Source organism: Helianthus annuus, chromosome 5 (assembly GCF_002127325.2).
Source record: "Helianthus annuus cultivar XRQ/B chromosome 5, HanXRQr2.0-SUNRISE, whole genome shotgun sequence".
Classification (NCBI taxonomy): domain Eukaryota; kingdom Viridiplantae; phylum Streptophyta; class Magnoliopsida; order Asterales; family Asteraceae; genus Helianthus; species Helianthus annuus.
The window spans coordinates 99,521,421-99,534,953 of NC_035437.2; positions in this window are offsets into that span (position 1 = coordinate 99,521,421).

Sequence of the window (13,533 nt, forward strand, 5' to 3'; positions counted from 1 at the left end):
TGTTCCCAGCTCCCTGATTATTGTTGCGGTTCTGATTCAGTTCAGGACAATCCTTCTTAAAGTGCCCCTCAGCTCCACACTTAAAACATGCCCGGTTGTTTCCCTGCTGCTGTTGCTGTTGGGGTTGTTGCTGATTCTGTCTAGCTGGGAACTGACTTCGACAATCCTTGGCGTCGTGCCCCATCTTGTGGCATCGCTGACACTGGCCCTTGTTACATGCCCCATTGTGGTGCTTGTTACACTTGTTGCACTTAGGGTAGCTTCCCCGGTAGCCACCCTGTTGCTGAGTGCCCTTGTTGTTTTCGGTTTTCCTTTGCTGAGCTGGGGCCTGAGTGGGGTTAGCATCCTTGCTTTGACTTCCTTCCCACTTACGCTTGCTGTCACTAGAAGTTCCGACAGTAGCACTGATCCTTTTGGGCAACCGGCCCTCTTCCACGGCCTGATCAGTGAGTTTGTGAGCAAGTCGAACAATCGGCTGAATGGTAGTGTGGTTGGCTGTAGTGACATGGCTTCGAATTTCTGGAGCCAAACCCTTGATGTACAGTTCAATCCTTCGGTACATTGGTCGTGACATGTTCGGGCAGAGAGCAGCATAGTCATTTGACAGCTTGGTGTAGGTCTCAATTTCCGACCCAACCATCTTGAGTTCATAGTACTCATTCTCAAGCTTGTGGATGTCATCCCGGTGACAGTATTCATCCTTAATCATATCCTTGAAATCCTCCCATGCAGTAGCATTAGCAGTTTCCAAACCAAACATCTGAATCTGCGCCTTCCACCAAGAAAGCGCGCTCCCTTCAAGCGTAGCAGTAGCAAACTTCACCCAGTTCGCAGGGGGACACTCGCAAACAGCAAAAACAGCTTCAATTTTCTCAATCCAATGCAGAAGACCTATGGCACCCTCGGTGCCGTTGAAAGGGAGAGGCTTGCAATCCATGAAAGTTTTGAAAGTACACACTGGTGGTTGCGCAGGTGCATGCTGACCTGTTCGTGAGAAGCGAAGCGTATAGGTTTAGAGGCGAAAAGTCGATGTGGCGGTAGGATCTAAACATCCTAAAACAACGAGCTTACCTAAAGGGTGAGCTGCAAAAGCCGCAGCCACTGTGTTGAGCAGGTTAGTGAACTGAGCCTGCGTCATGTTAATGTTTCCTCGTCCGCGTCCACTCATTGTCTTCATGACCAGAAAACACAGTATGAGTGTGATGCCGTAATGTAGCGAGAATAAGATAGAAGAGAGAGGTGTATCTATCTAGTTTTAGGCACACTAGTACGTATAGCATAACAGGAACACAAAGTAAGCAAACAAGTAAACACTGGTCCGAGCTATGAGGTCAAAAGTGTTGAGCCTTGCACTTGGAGTGTAGTGTCGTCGCGAGTCACGGGTTATAGTCTGGTTTTCTCCAAAAAGATTTTTCCCCTTTTTAAAACCAAGTTCACTATAACCAATGGCTCTGATACCAATCTGTCACACCCCCAAAATCCACCTGCGGATAACACCCGCTTCGGGGGCGTGACTGACCAGGATCCAGCCACCAATTATACCGAATACTTAAGTTGATAACAAAAGTAATACTTACTATTCATAAGCTTAGCAAATATTAAGTTCAGGGTTTGAAGTTTTAAGTTCAAAGCAGTAATAAGTAGCGGAAGCATAAGTAAGGTAGTTTAAAACAAAGTTCATGATTCAAAATAAGGTAACACCCAACACAAGGGTGAACAGACACTACACGTTCCCAAGCTGCAAGCTCCTTCGTCACTGGTTACCTGCAAAGCATGCAGTAAGGGGGTCAACAATAATGCTGAGTGAGTTCACTAGTTGTCCAGTTTTAATTACCAAAAACTTTGTTTCACCGGTTAATTTATCCGTTTATACATGCCCTGGGGAGCTACCCCAAAAGTTAGCGACTAAACTGTTTTTCCAATACCGAACACTAGGTAACCGTTGCGTATCCGCAGGATGCCCCGATGTCAATGTTCTATCATCATTGACGGATTTCTGAGTACATTAGTTCACGACCGATCCCAAACCAGGGCACGGTGTGAGGCTGGTAAACACCTAAATAGCGCTATCAACTAATAACCCGTTCGCCTAACCCGGCGACTAATCGGTATTTGTAGTAGGGACTTGAGTGATAGAGTTTCGTTTAGTGCCGTTAGTTGCAATCCGTATAAACAGTAATTAACCAAAAGGTTTCCCAATACCCGGGAAGGAAAAGTAAGTTTTGTTCCCAATAACTAGGGAAAGTATGTAAATGGTATCCCCTTTTACCAGGGGATAGGGTTGTTAGTCTCGTGTCCCAAACCACCGGGACGCATGCTTTTAAGTTGTGAACTCACCTTGGGTTGCTTGGTAGGTTTAGGTTACTTGTCAAACACGTTGGTCACCACGTCCTAACATGGTTACCGGTATAGGTCAGGTTCGGTGTACAAGCATTCACGTAAAACACATATAGGCACGTAACTAACACGTATCAAGCATATAAGTAAACAGTGGGTTACTGGGCCGGCCTAAGTAATTAAGCAGTCAACAGCAACACATAATTCCAGTCAACAGATAGTCCAAGTTAAACACATATGGGCCCAGTAACCAAGATGAACAGCCCACTCGCAACCAGCTGGTCTCGAGTCGCAACCAGGTGGTTTCGGCTTGTCACGCTGTGGTTGCGAGTCGTAACCGTGGTCTCGAGTCATCATGCTGTGGTTGCGAGTCGCAACCGACGTAGTCTCGAGTCGCAATCACGTGGTTTCGACTTGTCATGCTTTGGTTGCGAGTCGCAACGGTGTGGTTTCGAGTCGGAATGCTGTGGTTGCGAGTCGTAATGCCGTCGTTGCGAGTCGTAATCTGTCACTTTCATGTACACGTGATGATGCAGATATGACAGTCCAAATTGTACCAAGAATTCAGGCCCATATAAGGAAACAACCAATAAGATTTCTACAAACACTTTTCCTAATCTGATTATTAGTAATTTTAGATCAAACTTTGCCATTTTTGAAATATTCAACCCACATTCAACAAGTTCATCCTATCTTCATACATTTCTAGGGTTTTCATGTTCAACATAACCACACATTAATGAATCGAAATCACATATTTACAACAAGATCATGATGCACAACAAGAAAACATACATTTTATGATCTTGAACATAGTTTTGGTTGGCATAATCATTCCTAAATCACTATACTTTAGCCATCTTTAAACATGTTATATGAGGGTTTTCACATATGACCAAACTTCACAAATCCTCCTAAAAATCATGCAAAATACTACTAATCAAGCATTTCTAGTTCATTCAACCCACATAAATCTTATACACAAAAGATAACACAAAAGGTAGTACTAACCGGTTATGAAAGGAGGAGCCGAAAACAAAGAAAAGAGAACCGAGAAGATGGTATGTCCGAGTGATAGTGTTGACCGAGTTTCTTGTCCGGGATCTTTGCTTGAACCGAGAAGAGAAGGAGAGAATGGTTTGTTGTTTGAGGGTTTTCTTAGTTGAGAGAGAATAAGAAGTGTATGTGTTTGTGTGTAGTGCCAAATGAAAGGAATGAGGGAAAGGTTGGATATATACAAGGGGTGGTTTTCGGGTTGGGCTTGGGGTTTCGGCCCAAGCCGGTTACGGCTCAACGGCCCACTCGAGACCGAGTGGCCCACTCGCAACCGCCCGGTTGCGAGTCATGGTCTCGGGTCGTGGTTTCGGCTCTTATATATACATATAATACATACATACATCACATGTCATGCACAAATCACGTTTCCATTTAATAATATATATATACACACAAAATATTACAAGGTGATCGTTCGGAAAAACCTCGAGTGTCACAAAGTCCATGCCTACTATGACATCGAAACTTCCGAGCTGCATCGGAATGAGATTAATCGGGAATATATGATTGTTGAGCTTGAGGGTACAATCACGGAGCACAGAATTGACAGCAATGGTTCTTCCGGTTGCGACTTCTACTTCGAAAGGTGTCGAAAGATAAGAGCGCTTACGTCTAAGAAGTTTCTCAAACTCAAATGACACAAAGCAGTTATCGGCTCCAGTATCAAACAAACATGATGCATATATACCATTCACGAGGAACGTACCATTGACCACGTTGTTATCAGCTTGAGCCTGGCGTGCGTTGATGTTGAAAGTTCTGGCGTGAGCGGCTTGTTGTTGAGGCTGCTGTTGTTGTTGCTGGGGTTGTTGAGCTTCTTGTTTCACCACTCTGTTCGGGCACCGGTTTGCGAAATGGTTAGGGTCACCACATGCAAAGCAGGTCCGAACATTGTTTGCCGGGGCCTGAGCAGCTTGAGGAGCTTGAGGAGCTGGGAGTAGAGCCTGGTTGACAGCGGCTTGAGCTTGAGCTTGACGGGGACCATAGCGACAACTCGCAGTGAAATGCCCGTAGACGTTACAGTGAGCGCAGAATCGGCAAGCCACACCCGCTGGGTGATGATAGGAACACGTAGCACAGAGTGGGTGGGGGCCGGTGTACGCACGCTTAGCCAGCGGCGCATTGATCACTGGCGCAGTGCGCTGTGGTTGTTGCTGTTGTGGCGGTACTGACTGAAGAGGAGTAGCATTAGTTGCGGCGGCGCAATTCTTGTTCTTCTTTCTTCTTCTCGAGGACTTGGAGGCTTGAGCAGTAGGGTTGTCGGTTGATGCGGCAGTAACTTGATGCAACGACTTGGATGGCTTATCCCAGACACCAGCCTTAACTCGCTTTTCGTTAATCTCAGCAGCGAGTAGGTAGGTTTCCTCGATTGATGCGGGTTTGGCGGCGAACACATAATCTGCAACACAATCCGGAAGAGCACGGATGTATTTCTTGATGGTCATCTCGGGAGTCTTGACCTGGTCTGGACAGATAATGCTCAGTTGTTTGAAACGGGCGGTGAGACCAGCATTGTCTCCCTCCTTTTGCTTGATACTCCAGAACTCATCCTCCAACTTTTGGCGTTCGTGGGGAGGACAGAACTCGTCCATCATGATCGCTTTCAATTCTTTCCACGTCAGCTCGTATGCAGCGTCGTTCCCGCGCTTGTTCCTTTCTGCGGTCCACCAGTCCAAGGCTCGCGACTGGAAGACACCGGTAGCATTGAGAGTACGGAGGTGATCTGGGCATCCGCTTTGACGAAGGGTGACTTCTACCGAGTCGAACCAATGAAACAGAGCCGTAGGGCCATCTTCACCGGTAAACTCTTTTGGCCCACATGCCTTGAATTGTTTGAAGCTAAAAGTAGCTTTGTTGGAGTCTTTGGGCGTGAGGGTTCGGGATTCCTCAGATGACTTGCTTGCGTTCTCGAACACATCACTGACGGCTTTTGCCACAGACCTTGAGATGATCGCGGCGAGACGTCGATCTCTCTTTTCCTGACGGGTAAGAGGTTGGCGAGGCCTTGATGATGACGACATGGTCTGCAATAGACATCGCCATAGGGCTCAACACAACGAATTCGAATCTCGCACGTCTTAGTTTACTAAAGCTTAGAATCACGTCGCATCTCACGTCACGTAACACATATAAACACATAAGCACATAATCATAGAGGCACATAAGCACAGAAGCAATTAGAGCACATAAGCAATTAAGCAAATAGAGCACTTAATTTCCTAAACACGTACGAAATTTTATCACAGAGGTAGTCAGAAAACAGAAACCTATAACCACAAGTCGAGTGTCGTTCGTTTTGCGTATCGGATAGCATCACATTGTATCGTCTAACTTAGTCGTATAGCGTAGCGTGGCACACTGGTTTCGTTTAGATCACATCAACAGGGATTTGAATCGAGATAGGATAGCAACAAAGGTCATGCAGATTGATAACAAATGGAGTAACCAACGAATCTTAAAACACGTAAACAGGTAAATCACATAAAATCAACGAAACAACACTCAAAATCGGAAAATGGATTGTCTGCGGCTACTAGACTTTGACTAACCATGGCAATTTAACTATTCACAGTTGACTTGTCGTCACTTTCGACTCTAGGGGACATGTTTCTGCCTCGATTCTTGGGCATTATGCATGCGCATTCTAGGCCATACTCGTGAGTTCAGGTCGTTGGAGTCCGTCAATTGCCTTGGCGAGATAAATTAAAGTTGGAATAACTGCCAAGGTTAGGGTTTCACCCCTAGCTCAGCAATTTCTTCCTTATTTTAAGAAAATTTTAGAGGAAAATTTTCATCAAATTACGGGTTTCAGCCCTGATTTGGTATAATTCTCCCCCGTTTGTTGATAGAAAATTGCACAAAATAATTGGCAAAAATTTGTAATTTAGGCAGGAATTTTACGGGTTTCACTCCTAATCCCGTCCAAATTACAAAATTTGGCTCGGAGTTCGGATGTAATGATAGAATAGAAGGAAACAACATAAAATAAGCACATAAACTTGGTCTCTTGGTTCCTAACTATAGTCTAGGTCTCTAAGACAGCGATCCGGACTAGATCGTGTCTAACCTAATTCCCTATAGTTATGGCTCTGATACCAATCTGTCACACCCCAACCGATGGCGGAATCATCGGGGCGCGGCACTGAGCGAAACAGATTGTTCAGAAGTTTCCACAACAACTATCATACAATTCAGTTATATAACACGTCCCATACCGTGTCCCAAATAATAACAAGTTATCATAGAAATCAACTAAACAATATGGGAACTGTTCCGACAACTCAGATTCTTAATTATTACAGACCGAATTAAATATTGTTTTAAGACTTCTAGACGGCTAACTATAGATCTTACTGACTACAGGTGCCAGTACAAGATCTACAGATAATTATGACCCTGGAGCAGGTATATGGACACTGTCCTAAGGTCACTGGCTCCTAGAAGCTTATTATTGCCTCGCTTCCCTAGCACGCTAGTAGCTTAAACACCTGTCACATACGTTAAAATAAAAGTCAATACATATAATGTAAAGGTGAGTACACAAGTTTGATATAGCATATAAAGTTCGAATAGTTTACGCATAACCAAGCACGTACACAAGGGCAAACGATGCATGTAAATTATCAACATGGGACCATCGATACCAATGACTTCAAGTTGACTGTCCGAGACAGTTCGCAATACATGATTACCACCGTAATCCATGCAAGTAATTGTCCTTAGCAACCCCCGTGAGAACGGGTGCTGAGTCCAAACTATAGTACTACGTTGCTAAAGCAGGCAGATAGCACTCCACGTGTAAACATAATAAACAGCAATCATTTAGACAAGTAATACATGCAAGTAGGTTAGCGTTCAAATAGTTTGTGTTGTTTGTGAATTTGATAGATTACGTATGTAACACCCAAAAGTGCTGAAAGCAAAAAGGGATCGAGTATACTCACAGTGGTTGATTGTGGATTGAAGGGAGCACTGAGAATAGGTTAGCCTGAATAGTTTGATAACACAACGATGAGTAATGCGGAAAAAGTGAACAATGTACTCGGATCGAGTAGGCCATTCGATCGGACAGCAGTTCGATCGAGTGGGCTGTTCGATTGGTTTGATAGTCCGTTCGAACATCCATTCGATCGGCTGGCTGGCTCGATCGGCTGGTTCCTTCAAGTGGATTGTTTCTTCCTTTGATGTGTAGGATGTGTTTGTGTATGATGGTTTGTACTACCTTTCAGGTTGGCCGATCGAACAGCTGTTCGATCGGTTAGCCCAACCGATCGGCTAGCACTTCATTGTTTTCAAGTATGTCACTCGATCGGTTGGCATGCTCGATCGGGTGACATCCCAATGTTTCGAATAGGTTAAGTGTTGGAGTGTAGTATTTCATGATTCGAGTAGTAATGATTACAATCGAGTGGTGTAGTCGATCGATCAGTACCTCGTCAATACTACACCTTTGTGAGTTGGTGGGTCTAAGTGCTATTCGATCGGTTAGCCTAGCCGATCGGCTGGCATAGTCGTTCGGTTGGGCTGTTCGATCGAACAGCCTAGCCGTTCGGCCAGCTTCTCGATTCGGTTAACCTTTCTCTTAACACTTGGTTATTCCCGTTAATTGTTGATGTTTTAGAGATATTTTGACTACGAGTTGAACCACAAAACTGAAGTCCCCATTTAGCCTACTGACTTGAGCAGGAATCACCCAAACTCGGTCAGAGACGGTTTGGAACCCAAGTTTAACGTTTAACCCGAAATCGGTATATCTCTCGGTAGAACCCGAATCTTGAACCATGTGTTTGTTTAGAATGGTTTGTAAATCGGTTCAAGTCTCGTTTTCACCTTTTTGAGTGTAAAAGAGTTGAAAGATAGATGAAAACCCATCTTCCAATCCTTTTCCACCGTGAAATGTTAAGATCGTTGGTAGATTTCAAGTTATTGATGTGGAAATCGGTTAGATCTAGCTTATTCATGGTGGAATGATGTCAAAACTTTAGTGTTCTTGAAGAACACATGATGACATCACCCAAGAACACCTAGATCTTGGTGATTTCATGGATGAAGTTCAGATTTTGAAAGATAGAAAGATGGAGAATCGATTAATGAGCAAAAACGTACAAGGATTAGAGTGAAATACTTACCGGTTTGAGAGAAATCTGAGATTTAGTGAGAAGAAGAGGCTGGTCGGTCAGAGCTTTTCCAAAAGTGGAAAGTTTGACAAGGACAGCCCTATTTATAGGCTTCCAAAAGAGGAAAGGGTCAGCTGATCGAACAGCATCCCTGATCGAGCAGCTGTCCGATCGAACAGCCTGTTCGATCGGCTAGCCTGTTCGATCAGGTTGTCCTGTTCGATCGGCTAGCCTGTTCGATCAGGTTGCCCTGTTCGATCAGCTAGCCTGTTCGATCAGGTTGCCCTGTTCGATCGGCTTGCCTGGTTTTGAATGTTTCGCGACGATTTTTGATATTTCGACTTCGATGAACGATGATTTGAGAATGATAGAATTCCTAATCAAATTACTTTTAGTAGTAGTCGAGACTATATTTAACATATAAGCATCCTTACAACTTATTTCCAAAGTCGGTTTCGATTGAGTTTGATTCACCTTCGATTCTTGATTGATTTGATTGATTCACCACACACTTTAACATAAAGTAAACATGCACAAGTAACACATAAGGCACACACACACGTATAAAAGTACTAAAATCCCCACACTTGAGCTTTATGATTGATTTGATTAGCTTGATTTATTGATTTACTAGTTTTATTGCATTGTTACTTCCTAGCATTCACAGTCGGTCGTTGATTCACAGTTCGATTATCGGTCGATTAGTTTGATTATACAACACTTACTCCAAATAATATGAAAATCAAAATGAAACTAAAATGAAATTAATCTTTATTAATCTTTAATTCCAATAACAGTCAACTCTTGACTTTGACTTTGACTTTTGGAAAACACGGGGTGTTACATTTTTAACCGGCAATTTCGTAAGAGATGGGGGTTATATCACATGGCTGTGTAGTGGGGTTATACCTTTTCAATTTACGACACACACACACACATATATATATGTGTGTGTGTGTGTGAGAGAGAGAGAGAGAGCAGGAATAATGTCCACGCCATTAAAATTTTCACCTAGAGTATCCATCCACGCCACATAGCGCCGGTCGGGGCGGTGTTCCACAACACTATACAGCGTTATGTGTATGGTTGGTGTTATATCCCGTGCGACTACGGGTGCACTAATTAGTTAGTTACGCTAGATTTTCAAAGTAGTATAGTAATAATTAGTCTTATTATTTGTATCATTCGCATGATATAGTACCAGATCCTACCACTAAAAGAAAAGAATCGAGAAATCAGAAAGCGCCATGTGTCATAAGACGCAAGGGTAGAATAAGAATTATAACAATAATCGATTCATTTCTATATGATTTTATTTTTATATGTAAAAACTAGAGTTGATTCCTTACGTTGCGGGATAGTTTTTTTAATGTGATTTGAGCGAATCGATTTTCTTTGTTTTGGCAATAGCTTATTGATCATAACACAGGCCAAACCGGAAAACGTGTATAAAGATAAGCAAAAAAACGTTTTATATTTGACATGTCTCATTTTTGAAATAAATTATACCAAAACAAAAACCAACTTGAATTTATATTGACGCGTAGATAAAAATAAGCACGTAATACTCGAGAGGGTTATAATGTCATTACGTCAAAACGTAAATTAACTTAAGTTATACTCAGACGTAAATAAACTTCAAAATGTAGACCAACCAAAAACTTTAACTGATATAAGCACGAAAACGTATTATATTTGATATGACTCATGAAATGTAAATTAACTCGAGTTTATACCGTCGAATAAAAACATATTGCATATGACCTTACTCATTTCCCAACAAAATTTACGTGTTAAAACATGCAACTTAATACATCCATAAAAAGCACTTTGACATGACTCATTTTTGAGAAAAAAATACGTCGAAACGTAAACAACTTAAATTTATACCAACATGTACATGAAAATAAGCACGTAAAACTCGAGTGGGTCAAATGACAATTTACAAAGTTTTTAGAAAGCTAAGGGGATGAAAGTATCAATACAAAAGTTGTGAAGGTGAGATTAAAAAAGGTTAAACTTATGTGGCAATCCTATAAAAAAAACTAAAGGTTTTGTGGCCAAAAACAATAACCTAAATGAAAATAAGCACGTAAAGTTCGAGAGGTTTATAAAGTTTTTAGAAAGTTAAGGAGATATAAGTATCAATACTAAAAGTTGTGAAGGTGACATTAAAAAAGGTTAAACTTATGTGGCAATCCTATATAAAACAAAAAGTTTTGTGGTCAAAATCCAAAACCTAAAATGTTCATGTAGATGACATCTTTATCTTTTATTTATTTGTAAATAAGACAAGTAGACGTACATGACAGTCATTCCATAAGTTTGTAATCTTTTACTCATAGTAATTAATAGTCAATCCACTTGTAAAATGTTTGTCGCAGTCATCAATTCTTTAGGAAACTTTTTAATTATGTTTACACTGTTAGCTGAGTAACGAAGTAATGAAATAATTTTCATTAAATACATCAAAGAGAATCTACGACATATTTGACTATATTTTATTATGTTTAATTGTTATCTATATTTTATTGTGTTTAATTGTTATCTATACTGTTGAATATTTTTAATTGTAGTAAAATATATTTATTTGTTAAAATAAAAATTTATTTGTTATTTGTTAAAATTAAAATTGAGAGAATTTATAATAAATAATAATAAAGATAACAGGAATATTTTTAAATAAAATAAAAGTAAAATTATAAAATTAAATGAGAGATTGTCATGTGACATTAATTGGAGTCTTTTATTAATATTTAGACTAGATTAGATAATAAGTGATAATGCTATTTTTTTTGGAAACATTTATGATATTTTCAAAACTATATAATTAAGTTATATTGTTTCGTATCCAAATATATATTTTAACGAGTTTTCACCATATTTTTGAAAATATTTATTATAATAGGACTTAAGATAATGATAAGCGATATTCATATATAAAATTTAAAAGGTATGTTAATTAAAAAATCATAAATAAAATTATGAGATTGAAAGATAGAATACCATGTGCTATTATTTGGAGTCTTTTATTAGTATTATATACATAATAATTCATCATAAATCTCGTATTTTTTATCTTTAAGGGTGAAATACATGGATGATCCCTTCGGTGTTCACTAATTTCATAAATGCTCCCAATTCACATTGATGGTCCCCAACTTTGAATTTCGGTAATTATGATGGTCCTTCGCATGAATTGTGTCTATTTTCTCTCTAACTGGATGCGAAATTTATTGTATCCCTACTAAATGACAAAAAAGTAAAAAAATAAAAGAAGTACAAAATTAATTTAATAATTAATAAATCCCACTGGCTCAATTTTTTTAATTTAAATATTGTTATAAACATAAATATAATTAACTCAAAATAATGCTTTAAAGATTTAGTCTTTGATAACTGAACATAAAATAAATAAAACAAATGGCCATAAAAATATATAAACGAACATATTACGGCATGTTCACGAACACAATAATTATCTCAAAACAATGGCACAAAATAAGTATAAATATAATTAACTCAAAATTATGTTTTAAAGATTTAGCTAGTCTCTAATAACCAAACATAAACAAACAAAATAAACAGCCATAAAAATTTGTTAACGAACATATTATCGAACGTTCATGAAGACAATTGACCGAGATCTTTTCTCATATTTTTTCATTTAATTAATTGAACAAAATTATTTATTAACTTTCGGTCATTTGTTAAATGATAGGACCCGCTGAACGACTTACAATCGGTTCACTGAACGTTCGGTTCGTTTACAGGCCTACTTGAGATGCATCTAGCTTGTATCTCTGACAAATTGCATTTACTCAAGATATTCATTTACAGGACATGGTCATGTGTATTTTGCAGCACTTAATGGTGGCTAAATCCAAACTTTTCATATAAGGTAAATCCGTTGTAAATCCTACACTCTATCGTAGCGCCTTACGGGTGCTTTGTGGTATTCCACCTTAACTCGTGTAGACATTTCATTCGATGTTCGACAGTTCTGTGTCTTTATGCACAACCCACGTGAACTGCACTTGCATGCCTTGAAAATTATCAAAATAACAAGTATCAACTATAGAACACTTTGTTATGAACAACAAAACAACTGAATGATTCAAGATAAACAAAAAAGTTCTCAACTCACTAACAGATGTTAATGATCTTTATCACTCATAATCAGATCTAACTAAGCTAAACAAGATCTTAACACAAGATCTTATTCAAACTCTAAATTTGAAAAGAAGAATGAAACCCTAAGAGAGAGAGTACGAGAGATTGAACAAGAAAATATCTGGAATGATCTGAACTTGGTGTGAGATCATTTATATAGCTCCACGCTTAAACGAATTATCCGCTCCAATAAAATAAAACCGGATTCTCGCAGCAACCAGCCAAACAGTCCGTGTATTAGCAGTCTAGTTAATTCTTTAAGCTCAGCAACCAGCCCAATTATCAAGCCCAATCTCGTGCCCATGTTTTATAAACAGTGCCCATGTTTTATAAACAAAACAAACGAAATTATATTAAAAACAACACATATTGTGAATATTAATAACAACATATATTAATAACAATGCAAATTATTATACCAAGTAAAAAAAAGTGATATTATTTTCAACATCCCCCTCACTTTTATAACTGGAAACATCAAATAAATTTAACCACTGACATACACAATTATGTTGGTTAACCTATAGCCCCTTTGTAAAAATGTCAGCCACTTGTTTTTCTGTTTGTACACCTATTGTTTTGACACTACCTTGTTCAATCTGCTCCCTCAAGAAGAAAAGATCCAATTCAAAATGCTTAGTGTGGTCATGAAAGACTGAATTCGCCCCAATCGAAATTGCAGCTGTATTATCATAGTATAAAGACACAGGCAAGTTGAACTGATCATTTAATTCACCAAACAAGTTAATTAGCCATAAAATTTTACATGTCGTAGTACACATTGCTCAGTACTCAGCTTCAGCTGTAGACCGAGATATTATCAACTGCTTTTTACGTTTCCAAGTAATAA